Source organism: Sceloporus occidentalis, unplaced genomic scaffold (genome assembly GCF_023333645.1).
Source record: "Sceloporus occidentalis isolate IW3139 unplaced genomic scaffold, rSceOcc1.0.p SCAF_3, whole genome shotgun sequence".
Taxonomy (NCBI): domain Eukaryota; kingdom Metazoa; phylum Chordata; class Lepidosauria; order Squamata; family Phrynosomatidae; genus Sceloporus; species Sceloporus occidentalis.
In genome coordinates this window covers 43829210-43845084 of record NW_028316983.1, presented here as the reverse complement: position 1 = coordinate 43845084, position 15875 = coordinate 43829210, and the positions used below count along the sequence as shown (strand labels likewise).

General features: G+C 40.5%; 1 protein-coding gene across 11 annotated transcripts in view; it reads right to left on the bottom strand.

Annotated features, from left to right (window-relative positions):
- Nucleotides 1-15658, bottom strand: part of PPFIA4 (PPFI scaffold protein A4) — a 186797-nt gene extending 171139 nt beyond the window's left edge. For 8 of the 11 annotated variants that reach the window (XR_016280398.1, XM_089514244.1, XM_089514239.1 and 5 more), the window contains exon 1: nt 15137-15282. The gene's annotated coding sequence lies outside the window, so the exon portion shown is untranslated. Of the gene's footprint in view, nt 1-14655; nt 15035-15081; nt 15115-15136; nt 15283-15442 lie in introns of those variants that run through there. The other 3 variants (XM_089514242.1, XM_089514240.1, XM_089514241.1) reach the window with 3 other exon arrangements.
- Between the last annotated feature and the right edge of the window lie 217 nt (nt 15659-15875).

Here is a 15875-nt window from a genome sequence, read left to right as displayed (position 1 = left end):
CAGGCTCACACAGTATAGATACACCCAATTTTTCCAGGCGAAGCATTCTCTGAAGATGCCAGCCACAGATGCTGGTGAAACTTCAGAAAGAAACTCTGCTAGAACATGGCCAAAGAGCCCGAAAAACCCACAAAAAACTATGGATGCCGGCCATGAACGCCTTCAACTTTGCATTTGGAGGTGTATTTCCTCATCAATTTCCCTATTCTGTCCATGATTCATTTGATGTATGGTAAAAAAAATACCTTCCATTTGGGTGGTTGTTTGTCTTAACTCCTGTGGTTTTTTCTGGGTCTGGCAGCTCTTCTGATGTCTGAGCTGGAGTAACTGGTAGCCCATAGAGCCCACTTTAGGTTTTTCCATTCATCTTCCAGGAAGTGGAGTTCGCAGATACTTTTTGCACAGTCTACCAGTGTTTTTATTGTGTTCCTGTTATGATCTACAGATCAATCAAGAAAATCCAGCAAATGCTGCGCTCAGTGAAGGACAGGAGAGACCCTCTCACTATAGCAGGAGTTTACTACATGCCATACAGCTGTGGACAAGTCTACATAGGGACTACCAAATGCAGCATTCAAACATAAATCAAGGAATATGACAGACACTGCAGATTGAGCCAACCAGAAAAATTAGCAGCATCAGAACACGTCATAAACCAACCTGGGCACAGAATGCTATTTGAAAACATTGAAATTCTGGACCATGCCAATAACTACCTGGTCAGAATGCACAGGGAGGCCACTGAAACCCACAAACGCCTGGACAACTTCAACAGGAAAGAAGAAACTCTGAAAGTAAACAAAGTTTGGCTGCCATTCCTGAAAAACACCAAATCAAGATTCAACACATGCAAATAAACATGACCTAGGGTCAGGGGGTTTCCCTGCAGACAATGGATTGCTAATTAAATAGATACACATATCCTCCGGCATATCCTCCCACTCTGACACCTTGCCATCCAACAACAGACCAACACACAGATTAACATGTAAATCACTTCCTCCCAACCAAGGGTCACACAAGTATATATACCCCACACAATTCCATGTCACCACCCTCTGAAAATGCCAGCCAGAGATGCAGGAGAAATATCAGGAGTAAACTCTTCCAGAACGTGGCCACACAGCCTGTAAAACTCACAGAAAACCATGGACACCGGCTGTGAAAGTCTTCGACTTCCCCTCCCCCCCTCACCATTCCCTTCTCCTTTTGTGTCGTGTCTTTTTAGATTGCAAGCCTGAGGGCAGGGAACCGTCTATTATCCCCTCTGTTGTAAGCCGCTCGGATTCCCAGTGATTGGGCGGCATATAAATAAATCCTATTATTATTATTATTATTATTATTATTATTATGTAGAAAGCATTATTCTAAGTGAAGTAATGTCAGTCTCACTTGTTCTGTTAATTTTGCAATGTAACAGCTGGGGAAAGTGACCACTTGGGGAAAATAAGCTTTTCATTTGTTGCATCTGTCTGGCATTTCAGGGGGGATGTGAGAAATAGTTTGGCTTCAGTGGCTATGCTCATTTAATTATGATGTATTAATCCATGTAGCACAAAAGAGAAAAGATTGGACTGGATAACTCTTGTGGTCTCTTCCAGCTCCATGATTCCATGTGTAGAGAACTGGAACATACCACATTCTGAACAAAGTAGAAGAAGGCTTTCAAGTCAGAAGTTTCCTCTATTCTCAACCTCAAACTTGGATGTACACAGTTTTAAATAATGTTATTAGACATTCATTGATCCCTTCAGAATTGGGCAAATTAAATTATACTGGTAGTTCTCTTTTATGGAGATGCGGAAAATTAAAGCTACTGTACTAATGAAATTTTCATAAAGATGTCAAATAAAGAATCAATCTGACAACAAACACAGTTTGAATTAATTTGTTCATTTAGGTTTGGATGCATTAAATTCCAATGGGCCCTAAATAAAATGCATGTGGCTTGGATTCAGTCTTCTGTCTCAGTAGTAAAACAACTGTACTAATGAAATTTTCATAAAGATGTCAAATAAAGAATCAGTCTGACAATAAACACAGTTCGAATTGGTTTGTTCACTTAGGTTTGAATGCATTAATTTCCAATGGGCCCTAAATAAAATGCATGTGGCTTGGATTTGGTCTTCTGCCTCAGTAGCTAAGCAACCATTTTGGCTTCAAAATCTCTCTCCATTGTCACTGATGACAGAATAACAGAACTCCTAAAACTGGCATCTTGACTGACACATATTCAAAGAAATACATTTAACAAATTTAATGACATATGGGATACCCTTCTGGAGTGATTTACTACAATAATACTGTCCAAATCCAACAACTGTTGTGATTTTTGACTCACTGACCAGTTAATAAGCATACGCTTATCCATTCCATTCTTTTAATCTCTGCCACCTCCCCTCCATCTTATTCTTCTCTTCATCCACCTCAGTGAAAACCAAAACTATGTGTCTAATAATTCTGAGACCCAGAAGTGAAAAGAGAATACAAACTAGAAGCATCTTGATTCCTGATAGCTATATACCAACAGTACTGGATCTCTTTTTCAAATTCAAGGTTTTATTCTAGTTTACTTATAGCAATTGTCTTTTATGTTATATGTTCCAATTTTCATAATAAAATTAGTTGATTATTGTTTAAAAACATATAATACTTATCTAACCTTATTATCTAACATTTCTATGCTTTTTGGTTTATTAATTCCTTAATTTCCCTTAAATCATAGATTTCTTTTTCTTTTTCCTCTACATTATACAAGAAGTAAACACATTGCAAATCAGGACTTTTTCCTCTACATTATACAAGAAGTAAACACATTGCAAATGAGGACTATATGCCAAGTTCATTTACATCTCAACAATGATTAATTCAAATTTTAACAACAGAGAGGGCAGCTATTGTTATTAAAGAAATAAAATATTTAGGATTTCAAAGCAATTCATCCACGATGCAATATTTCATAATTGAATTGGCAACACTTCAGGCACAGTGATATTTGCTTAGCTAGAGTGCCGCACATTCTTTGAGGGCCTGGACTTATATAACCCCGGTCCCCACTAAGATTGTAATTTTATCAAGCTGTATACACATCTTAGTTTTCCCCACTGCCCTATTGATTACAAAAAAGCATTCTGTGAAACTTGAAATAATTACACTGGGTGATATTGCAAAGCTTAACTACTGAAATGTTATTCTACCAATCTAAAGACAGTTCAACAGGATATGATTTTCACTGATCTGGAAATAATACAAAATATCTTATTATTATAAAATGCCCCATTTACAGATGAGAGGAGGCACATCTCAGTTTGGGAATCAAGGGTAAATTGATCTAACTTCAATTGCCCATTTTAAAATTAAAAGTGTTTCCTGAAAAAGTACTCAAACATATTATGCACTACTAAATACATGTTTTATATGGCCTAGGAAGAGAATTTAAAAACTCTTTGATCATGAGTCCCACATGGTTTTTACACTGCATTATAATATCAGTTGAGAAAAAAAACAGATTTATTTGGCTTCCCACAAACATGAAAGAATGCTAATCAAGATCTTTTACTTTAAAGGTGGAGTGGATTCTAGCTAGTGGCCCCACTACTAATGGAAGACATTGATAGTTGGGAAGTTTATTTATTTATATCCCACCTTTCTCCCTATGCAGGATCCTTTTTATTATTTATCCTTCCACAAGAAATCTATTGTTGTGGTCTTGCACATCTTTCCGGCAAGTTTAAAATGTTAGTCTGGGAAATCAGTATACAAAGGGATTTTGCAGCACCTTTGAGACTAGCCTCAGGAGAGTGTAAGAGAGGGCATAACTGAAAACTGCCCTGCCCCCATTTCATTGACAAATGCTTTCTATCAACAATGTCACCAACACCATCCCAGCTTTGGGCTGCACACATATGCACCCTCACTAAGAAATAATTGCCACTGAACAGAACTGAATGTATTTCTCAGTAAATATGCAAAAGAATAGCAGTACATTTTCAGACCTCTTTAGAAGAAAAAGATGTTAACTTCTAGCAAACCAGTGCTTCTTAGTATTAGAAGGCCAGTAGTTGAATCTCTGCTCAAGTCATGGAAACCCACTGAATGACCTTGGGCAAGTCATACTTTCGCAGTTTCAGAAAACTTCAATGGCAAACCTTCTCTGAATAAACCATACAAGAACTCTGCCTCCCCAAAGATCAGCTTACTTTAAGATGCCACCATAAGCTGGAAATGACTTGAATGAAAAAAAACAACAGTAAACATTTACTGAATCTGTTTGTTTCGAAACCACGGCAGGGGAAAAAATTAACCTGTACACAGCAACAGCTGTGATGCCAAAGACAATACATACAGTGCCTTGTATAAGTATTTACCCCATGTTGACTTTCCCACATTTTGTTGTTTTTCAAATTAGGAACGAAATGGGTTTAATTGGCATATTTACTGCTTGATGTACACAAGATATTCAACACAGCAAAAGTGCAAAATAATTTTACTGTGCACAAATATTAAGCAAGCCAACCAAACTGGCACTTGTTAGTCGTGTAGGTTGTATAAGTATTCATCTCTCTGAATCAATTCTTGATAGAAACACCTTTGGAAGCAATTATAGCTGGAAGTCTTCTCAAGTAAATTTTATAAATAAATAACATTGTTCAAATTTGAACAGTTTTATTTAAGTAAATCCATTATTTAACTCAACACATGTGTACATTTTATCCAAGTCTTGTGGCCCCCCTTGAGCAACTCTCACACACACCCTGAGGGTCCCGCCCCAGTTTAAGAACCACTGCCCTAAGAGCACAAGATCCTGACTGAGCTTGATAGCTAAGCAATGTCAACTCTGGTTAGTATTTGGGTAAGACACTTCTAATGAATACCAGGTGCTATAAGCTCTATTTCACAAGGAAAGAGCTGGCAAAACCATCTCTCAGTATTCCTTGCATAAGAAACCCCTATGAAATTCATGGGATCTCCATTATTTGATAGACAACTAGAAGGCACATACACACATGTACACTATTAAGACAACAACACATTAAGTATACTCTCAATTATTTCCTATTGGTCCTGCCATACGACATGCAGTGGCTGCGATGGAAACACCAGCAAACACAATACCAGTACTCTACAAACCTAAATAGCACAAGTCAAAACTTTCAAATAGGGAAAAATATCTAGCACATGCACATCTGCAGAGCATTACATATATGACTCAATGCTTCATTAACACTCTCTACCAGAAAGCTTTAGAAGTGAGAGGTGAGAGCTGCTCACCAAAGTTAATACTAAAGAAAACCTTCACAGCACAATACACTAGGGAAATCAAACAGTGACAAAATATTCAGCATCAGCATAATTCTATCATCCCATAAGGAGGACTAAAAAAAGTAATGACAATATCTTGCTTAACCACTTAAATGAAACCAGGATCAAAAGCAAATGAGGGCAATAAGATCTTTCTAGTAGTATAACAGAGCAAAAGAAAACTCAAATGTAACCCACTAGGGAGAAGCAGTTTCTTTACTGTTTCTTCTTCTTTTTAATAAGTGTTTAGCACATACACATCTGTGGACAAGCCAGGGACGTAGGAAGAAGTGATGCATAAAGTCAAAACATTCATACAGAACATAATTATTTACAATGAATTCTAGATACACTGGTGAAACACAAGATCCCCTGGTTTCAATTATATTAGTTCCCATGTAAACATTGTTAAGAAGTATCAATGCGGTGCTATGACAGCCAGCAGCAATAAGGGAAATGCATGCATTCATCCTATTCAAAAGATTCATCCACCCACAGCAATATTACTGCAAGGAGTTCTAGGCTGCACTTCAAGGTAATGCACAATAATAAAAACCAATAATGAACAATTCACATTAGTCTTCATGCAGTAACAAAACTACCACAAATAAGGTCCTCTACTTTTGTATAGTAGAAGCATTAATGATTTCACCAATACATTTCGTATCTGGAAAACTTAATACACAGGCAGGACAGTATGGGCAGAAATGTTCCTTCACGTAAGTGCCAACACCTTGAGATCAACTAGAACAGTGATTTCCAAACTCTGGCCCTCCAGTTGTTTTGGACTTCAGCTCCCAGAAGCCTCAGCCACCTTGGCCAATGGTTTGGGTTTCTGGGGGTTGAAGTCCAAAACACCTGGAGGGCCAGAATTTGGACATCACTGAACTAGAATGTCAAAAGGAAATGTAATCTACTGGGTGTGAGCAAGGACATTTGATTACTGTTTTTTCATTTGCTTTTCTGTTTTATTCATAAGAGCAAAAATAGTCCTAAACAAGCTTTGTATAACACAAGAGAGTGTTCACTCTCTGCAAGTTCTCCAACATATTACTTTCACCTTTCTTGGTTAGTATGGAAGTGCCTTAAGGATACATCTGAAAGCATGGAAAGATATTCTCTTAACTTCAAATGATTTTTAGAACAAAAGATTTCAAAAGACTCTAGCCTACCTAGAGTTTTCAAATCTGCTGCATAAAGACGGCATATTAACAGAGATACCTTTCCTTATGCCAAAGACAAAAAGCTATATACGGTAACCATAATTCTCTAAAGTGACCTACCATTGCTCCTCTAATTCAGAGAAAAAATTGATTCAAATATACCTGCTGTCTAATGGAATTTAAGTATTTCTTGGCAGTACTAAGAATGAACAATTCCTTGGTAGTAACATGAGAGGTGTCAGTGTAGTGCAATGTATGAAACTAATTCTTAACATGCATAGCTGGAATCATAAGGGAACTCCAATAATGGGTTAGGATAATCAGGGTCAAGCTTCTGAGCTTTATGCAGGAAATGATCAAACCCTTCCCTTACACGGTATGAAATCTCAGTAATCTTCAATTAGGACATGGAATAAGCAAACACATTTATTGTTGTTCATAACCAGATGTAAGAACAGTTCTTTCCACCTTCAAGGAATACATGCCAAAAAATAACTTTTATGATAACATTTGAACATTCATCCTTCAATACTATTGCAAGAGCCCTCATACAAGCTGAAGTTTAATTGTTAGGAAAAAAGAAATTTGATCAGAGAATGTTATTCCACTCTTTACAGTCTATAAACAATCTTCCTGTGCACACATACTTTTTAAAGATAGTAGTACATACTACAAACTTCATAACACAACTTAGGAGTACTACAAACTTTGTAACACAACAAATTAAACTGTTAACATTTTAGTCGCTATGTTTTTGAACAAATATGAAAATTAATTTTAAAAACAGAACGCACACCTTCTTCTGAGAAACCCAACATCTATTGGATAGAGGTGAAAGAACAATTGAGTAAGAGGTAACATTAGGAACAAGTTAATCAATCTGGCTTCATATTCACATGATAAAGGAAAGATTTGTGTGTACTTCTGTCAGAATGAATTTACAGCGTAAATTTAAATTTACAGCGCTTCATAAATAAAGGTTAATAATAATAATGAAACAGCTCTCTTTTACTTTTCCACTACAAAGTAGTTGCACTCCAGTTAGCTACCGTATACAAGCCTCTTTCACCTAAAGTTTTTGGCCCCTTGCACAACTAGCTTAAAATGATTATTCTAAGAGTAAAGAATACAACAAGCTAATAGCATTACTGGTAGAAAATTACATTATCTCCAAGAGCTATGTCCTCAGCCTTCCTTTTATTCCTTAAACCCTTAAGAATGAGATCAGAATTGTCTCTTAGGAGAACAGAACAAGTTGGCCCAATAGAACAAGCTCAACCTCCTTAATATGGATCCAAACTTATGAGTTTCAGTTTCTCAGATGGCACCTTAAGGCTAGAATCCCAAGCATATTTACTATACAGGTTCCATAAACTCAATAAAATTTACTCTTCCAGACACACCGAGTCAAGTTTTTGTGAATCAGAAACTTATGAGCCATATTGTACACTATGCTGTTGTTGTGTGCCTTCAAGTTGTTTCCAACTTATGGTTACCCTAATGTGAACCTATCATAAGGAGCAGTAGTAAGGTTTGTTCAGACTTGCCTAAGGTAACCCACTGCATTTTCATGGCAGTGCAGGGATACAAAACCTGGCCTCCAAAGTTGTAGCCCAATGCTCAAACTACTACATCATGCTGACTCTCCTGCTACACCACCATTAAAGCAGAAACATTAAAAGATGCTTTATACTGAGTCCTTTAGTCCATTCAATTTAGTAGTACGTATGTAGACATTATACTGCCAGAAAGTGGCTCAGCAATATTTCAGACAGTATCTTTTCCACCCTTCTGTGTACATCAGGGTTAGAGAACACATGGCATCTCACAAATTGTGGAACTGCACATCCCACTGTTGGCTATGTAGGTAAGGCTGGCAGGAGTTGTAGCCCAACAATATCTGTTGAGCCACACATTCCACAAGCCTGCTATGAAAGCCAAAGATTGAATGTGAGACCTTATCATAAGCTACACCCCTGATTACCTTGCTAGAAGCCAAGTCCAACTAATTTCCAAGAATTTAGGAGATCAGACATTTTTCATCACATAAAGTTGAAGGCAAGTAATTTAATGTTTTCAGCCAGAAAATAAGTGAAACCCACACAGTACAAATCAGGAGGCTGGATCTATAGAAAAGTTTGGAAATTGTATAGGAACACAGACACACAAGCAACAGTCTAAGAGCACCAGCAATACTGCAAAGCACCACATTGACAGAAACCATATTTACTCATGAATAAACATGAGTAAATTCATGTTGTGAGCCACAGATTAGAGAAAGTTCAAAACAGAAATATTTTCTTGGTACATGCTGTATTATTTTTGTGTAAAAATTGACATTTGGTACTTTAAAAAAAATGTCCATGCTTAAAGAACAGCTCCTACTTTGTTTTCCATTTCTTTTTTCCAAAGTACGTATATTAAGTAGTGCTAAGCAAAATTAAACCAGTTGCATATGCTGTTCTCTCAGGGTCACAGTCTGAAAGATGACACACACACAGAGTGGGCAGGAAGAGGATAAAAGGTTTGCAATGCCAGAACATGGTGTAAAGTATAAACAAATATTTATATCCAATTAAGGCTAGACTATTTTTCTCTTGCTGAGAAGATGTTTGGAGTACTTGAAGAAGTTTGGCTCTTTGATCAGTGATCCTTCCTCTTCAGCTCTCCAGGCATGTAGCAATAGACTTCTGAGATGGGAGGTGGGAAACATGTTTATTCTCTGGCTGAGGGCTAGAGCCAGGACAGTCCCCTACCTTTTGTTGTGTGTATTCTTCATGGAAGGTGGGAGGTGCAAATCATTGGGCATTGGAATTCTAGCTTATAATGGGTCCAGCGCATCCTTCTTATCTCACTATTCTTTCTGACATCATGATCAGAATGAAAGTAAGTTTTTAGACTGGTCTAAAGAAGTGTGAGTTCTCCCAGTGTAGCTCCTTGAGTTTTGCCAGGTTTTGTTGCCTCCACATTCACTTGCTTCATTCTTTGGGAGGACTTGTTTATAATGATTTCTTGGATCTGCCCTAGGGCTCTTCCAAAGGTTTTTAAAAATTGGGACTTGGTACGATATGGGGCAATTTTTCTCACTTAGAATTTTTTTAACTCTTAAACCTGTAGTGCTATAGTGTTACTTCACTGGTACGCTGTAGCTGTAAAAAAATGAAAACAGAAATTATACTGATACTTTTTTTGTTCCCATTGTCTTAGAATTAAATAGAATGTTTATAAATAAAATAAAATTAGAATAAGATGTTGCACCTGGTGCTGGGAAATGCCAGAAAATAGTCCAGGGCAAAAGAAATAACATTTGGATATTTTTTTAAAACAAAACTCAAGAACCACAGCGACAAATTCAACAACTAAGGAGCCCTTAGACACATCAAATTTGCTCTTTATAGATTTTACACAAGAGATGTTTTAGATGTTACACAGGGCCGAAACAGATGGTTGTAAAGGAGCAGCATGATGCCGCACCTTTGATCGCCAGATCGGGGCTGCAGGAACCATATGCCACGGCCCCAATCTGACAATTTCCCACAAAAAGAAGCAACAGAAAGCCACTCCTTTTTGCATCTGGAAAAAGTGCCTTTGCCGCCACTGCGGCATTTTTTTCGGGTTTTGGCAGTGCAATGTGTGTAAATGCTGCACCGCAGAAATGCCATGAAGCCACCACACATGTGGTCAGCCATGCGGCTTCCCAGGAGCGTGGGGGCGGGCTGCTGTCTGAACCCCATGCCCCAAGGCCACTGGGGAACTTTGTCTTTTATCTGTCTGTACCAGCCCATAGTCTGTCCTTTCCTTGACTAGAAGAGGCCAAGAGTTGGCCTGGACATTTCTCCATGGCTACAACACTCACCTGCAAGTATGATAAATATAACCAATGCAGAATACTGCTGTACTGTGATCAGCTTTTTGCAGACAATTTTTAAAATTTGTATTTCTCTCAAAATGGGACTCAAGACTAGCTAACAAAATTAATTTATAAAAATTAAAAAGAAATCCTTATCTCCCCCATGTGATAAGGACCTTATCACACGGGGGAAATCAGGCGAAATCGGGGGTTATCCCATGCAAAATGAAGTATCACAATTAAGATTTTCATACTACATTCCTATTAAACAGGCAAGAATCAGACAATAAACAGCAACAAATAATTCACAGGGAGATCCCAAAAATGACTTGTGGCTGTTTATTGCCTGATTATTGCCTGCTTAATAGCGATGTGTGTAAAAATCTTAATTGTGATATTATGTTTTGCATGGGATAATCACTTTTTAACCCCCTGATTTCCCAATTTCCCCCCATATGATAAAGTCCATAGTTTGAATAATGTAAATTCTGACAGAGAGAGAGAGAGCACAACTTCACACAATACAGCTCCATAATTAAAATTCAAAAACCTACCTAAATAAAAGCATCTAATGGAAAGAGCAGGGAGGGAGTACCACACCCTGGGAGCAACCACAGAGAAGGCTCTCTCTCTCAAGTCCTGCAAAGGTGGTGGGTCTGAGAAAAAGCCCTCCCCTACTTTTTATCTTGGAACGTCCCTTGCTTATTCATCCTAATAGTTCATTTACACAAGGCTATAACTATTATGCAGGGGGAGTCTTAATACATCTCAATGGTTTAGAAGCCTTAGAAGCACAGAAACACACCTGATGCTTTAAACAAGAGTCAGAGCTTCTGAACTGAAGAGATGCAGCAAACCTGACATGTTTTTCATGTAAATCAAGAATACGACCAGTGAATAGAACTGTGTCTTATATTTAAAGACACAGTTCTATTCACTAGTCTTACTCATGATTTACAATCAATTATCCTCCCTTAGTCTGTGTATATGCATATGTACAGTTTAAATACAGCCATGATACTTAGAGAACACGAGAGTGGTTTAGCAACTGGTGTATTATGACAGCTGCTTCTCTTATTCTGTACTGTCATGCTGTCCCCTTACACTTCTTTCAGCCATTTGTCCCATCCATCTGTTCCTTCCGATTTCAGGCATGGTTTCAAAATTTTCTGGACATGGAATAGTTGGGGTGGGGTAACACCAAGCCTGCATATCACCTTCAGAAACAGACACTTTCCATCTCAGCATCATAATTAAGGTTGCATTTAGCTATAGTAAACAGTTACTTATTCCATTACAGAGTGTTGACATTTTCAAATACATGCAAGAAGATAGACAAAATTTTCCTTTTTTAGCAAAAAATGGATCCCTGAAATATGGTTAGGTTTCACAGAAGCTTAGAAAAATCACCAAAACCTCCTCCCCAGCTATGCAATAATGCAGGACCCACTGAAAACAGGGAAAGTCCCAGTTCATAAAACAAAACAGGTTGGGCCCAGACTTAGCAATACTCAGAGTGGAGTCATTTAAATCAGTAAGACTATAGAAGGAAGTTCTAGCACCAGATCCCACTCCTATCTGCCCCTTCCTTGACCACAAGTCTTTCTATTCCCCTGATAAATTCAATCACTTCCAGGGATGGGAACAACAAGGTTTATATTTTGTCTGAGACCTTTTTCGTAATGGCAGACCAAAAACAATTAACGAACTAACTTTAGATTTAGAGCCATTAAAGGCTAGTTGGTTTCATCTCCATCAGATAATTGCTTTTATGCACAAATTAAAGGAAATAGGAGGAACACCTAGATCACTTAGGGCTCATACAGACAAGCCAAAATAAAGCTGCTTCGGGTCTCTTTGGAGGAATGCTATTTAAATGATGCATGTGTCCTAAGAAGCCGGAAGCCGCGCCAAAGCCACGCTGTAGTCCTAAGGACTGCGGTGTAGCTTTGGCGCAGCTTCTGGCCTCTTACATTGCATGTGTCATTAAAACAGCATGCCTCCAAAGAGACCCGAAGCAGCTTTATTTTGGCCTGTCTGTACAGGCCCTTACCTTATTTGAGGCATGCTGTGTTCTCCCTTCCTAAAGCACTATAAGACTAACATCTTTAATCTAAAACTGTTTGATTGACCACTCTTACCAAAACATCCATGGCATAGAACTAATCTGGGAAACAGATTTGAATCTTTCAATTCCCATTTCAAAATGGACTGCAGTTTGGTCTTTATTTATTTATATCCTGCCTTTCTTCCAAAATGGGACCCACAAAAGAATCCTATTAATTGAATTAAAAGCCACTCTTAGATCTTAGAAAGCTGTGTAAAATCTGCCACCTTTTATAGAATATTTTGAAATCTGGTGTAAAAGGGTGAAACAGTTATCCATGTTACTTTTTCCTTGTCAGAAGCCTGCCTGTTCTTCAACGAAAATCACATTTTGCTCAGCCCAATCCTCCAATTTCAACAATAAGAATTCTGCATAAATTTTGGCCACCACATCGATTAAACTAATCGGCCGGTAATTTGTAAAATGAGACCCAAGGCGGCTAACAACAGCATTCTACCCCTTTTAAGTCCAGATCAGCATTGATTAGAGAAAACACCTTGAAAATTATACAGAAGTGGTGCTTGACTCCAGTGAAGCTAGCCAGAATGGTTAAAAATGTCTCCTCCAAATGTTGGCATGGTTGTAATGATAATGGCACATTTCTACACATGTGGCTAGACTGCCCCAAAATAAACACATTTTGGCAATTGGTACTTGAACAAATTTCATTGATTACAAAACAAGAAGAAAATTATGTCCAGAAATGATTTTGTTATCAACAAATGTAGACGCAAACTCAAATTTGAAACATAAAAATCTTATAGATTTCTTCATTGCAGCACCTCATATAGAAATTGCCAATGCTGGAAAACAGGGGAGGTTTCTTTAAATGAGTGGTGGGAAAAGGTATGGGACCTGTGGCTACTTGATAAACTGTCTGACATAATGGCAAGTTACGCAGGACAACTAAAATCAGGACCCTTCATAGACAAATGGTTCCCACTCATTGATTTTATAAACAAAGACAAACAAGAGAAGACAACCTCCATTTCATCTGAACCTTTGGTCAGACATTCTGGACTAGATTTACACAAAGACAGCACTGGGTTTTAAAATGACCACTTACATTGAACAGAACCCAAGAAGGAGACCCGCAACATAATACAAAGTTGTGAGATGATTTCTTTTATTTTGCTTTATTGTTGTGATAATAAATTCCAAAGAATTCAAAAAATATTTTATGTTGTTTAAAGGCATATTACACCAACAGTAGTATGGTGTCATCCACCTATCTTAGCTTGTTGATGTTTATCCTCCTAGCTTCACTTTTTCTTCTTCTGAGTCTAAACCTGCTGTTCGTATGCTGTTTTCTGTGAGTAGGATGGCAGAAAGCCTGCTTTAACTGCCCTGGCTCAGCGCAGTGCTAGGGGATCTTGGGAACTGTAGTTTTGGGAGACATCTAGCCTTCTCTGCCAGAGAGCTCTGGTGCCACAATAAACTAGGATTCCCTAGCACTGAGCCATGGTAGTTCAAGTGGTCTCAAAGTGGATTATTTGTACCGTGGGTTTTGGACCTCAGTAGAGCCCATACAGACAGGGCAAAATAAAGCTGCTTTGGGTCACTTTGGAGGTATGCTGTTTAAATGACGCCTGCATCCTAAGAGGCCGGAGCGCAGCTTTGGCGCAGCTTCCGGCCTCTTAAGAGGCGTGTGTCATTTAAACAGCGTACCTCCACAGTGACCTGAAGCAGCTTTATTTGGGCCTGTCTGTCTGGGCCTAGTAATAACTAATTTAAGGCTGCTTCGTCTTGAGAGATTTATTTTTTAATATGATTACGCCTGCATGCCACCAAATAAACGCTAAGCCATTGCTGCTACATTTAACCACATTTCAACATGTATCGCTCACACATTTGTTAACGTGAACCCATCATTACGAGAAGATAATCCAGCGCAATTAATCAGGAGGAAAAAGCATCTGGAACGCAACACCTTGAACATATTCCATAGTACTAAAGACAAGCTCTAAGGAGGGATAATGCAGTTTGACATCGCTTTTACTGACAGGGCTCAAGGCTATGGAATTTTGGGTATGGCAGTTTGTTGCGGCACCAAACTACCATACCCAGAATTCCATAGCCTTGAGCCCTGTCAGTTAAAGCGATGTCAAACTGCATTATCCCTGCAGTGCAGCTGCATCCCTAATGTATGCATTCCACCGATCCCCTTCGAGGCTCCAAGGGCTCCGGCCTCATCCATGCCTGCTGCGAGGCGAACCCTCCCCAAAGCCACACACCCGCATCTCTGGCTGCCCTTCCGCGGCGCAGCATCCATCCCTCCTGGCGTTGCGGGAACTCGCGGAACAAAAGGTTGGCAGCAGCATCTACGTGCTTCTCCTCTGCCCCCCTCCAGCCGGTACAGGCGCCTGCTCTCGGCCTCACTTGCCCCTGAGCCGCCGCGGCGACGGAACTGAGGAGGAGGAGGAGGAGGAGGAAGGGTGGGAGAGAGAGAGGGGAGGCTGACGTGCTTCTGCGGCAAAGTCGGGCAGATGGGGAGAGAGAGGCCTGTGGCGCGCTCGCCTCGCCCGCCTCAACCCCCATCCATCCCCGCAGCCGCACGTAACGGCACGGCAAGCGCCCCAGCCTCGCCAGTCCTCCCCATCAGACCCCTCGCCTTCTGCCTTCTGTGCGGAAGGGAAGGGAAGGGAAAAGAGGCCACCGACCTGAAGGACTCGGCCTCGTCAAAAACAGCAGCCTCAGGAGACAACCGCCACTCACCGGCTTCTGGGGGAGAGGAAGAGCTTCTCGCCACTGAGGCGACAGCGGAGTAGTGGCTCCAGCGAGGCCACGCCCCCAAACTGTCTCATCCTCGCGGGAAGCCACGCCCCCAAACCGCCCAGGCTCGCGGGAAGCCACACCCCCAAAACGCCTAGGCCCGCGAGGCCACGCCTTTTGCAACACCCCAAACGGCCTTAGCCCCCCAGCCACGCCCCCAAACCGCCCAGGCTCGCGCGAGGCCACGCCCCCAAACCGCCTCAAATTCCCACCCGAAGCCACGCCTTTTCCAACGCCTCGACTTCCCACCTTGGCTAGCTTTCGCCCTTCCCGAGTCCCAACGCCTCGCCCTCCCAAACATTGCTTTCCTCCTAGGCTGGCGCGAGGCCACGCTCTTAACGTTTCCTCCTTCCCTCCCCCGCTCAGGCTCGCACGAAGCCATGCCCCAAACCGTCTCGGCTCGGGCGAGGCGGTTCGCTTAGATTCCCTGCGTCGCGCGAGGCCACGCCCCTTCTACCGCCTTCTCTTCTCAGCCTCGCGCGAAGCCACGCCCCTACCTCTCTGCCTGTCTATATAGCCTGAAATACGTGGCCACGCCCCCTTCATTCCTCTGGGCTCTTTGGGGTAATCATCCGGGGTCCAAGGTTTTTCTTCTCCCTTGGCCCCGCCCCTAAGCCCCTCTAGGAATCTCTAGGTCCTCCGTGGCACCTCTATGGTAAACATCTGGCAGACCTTGGCCAAA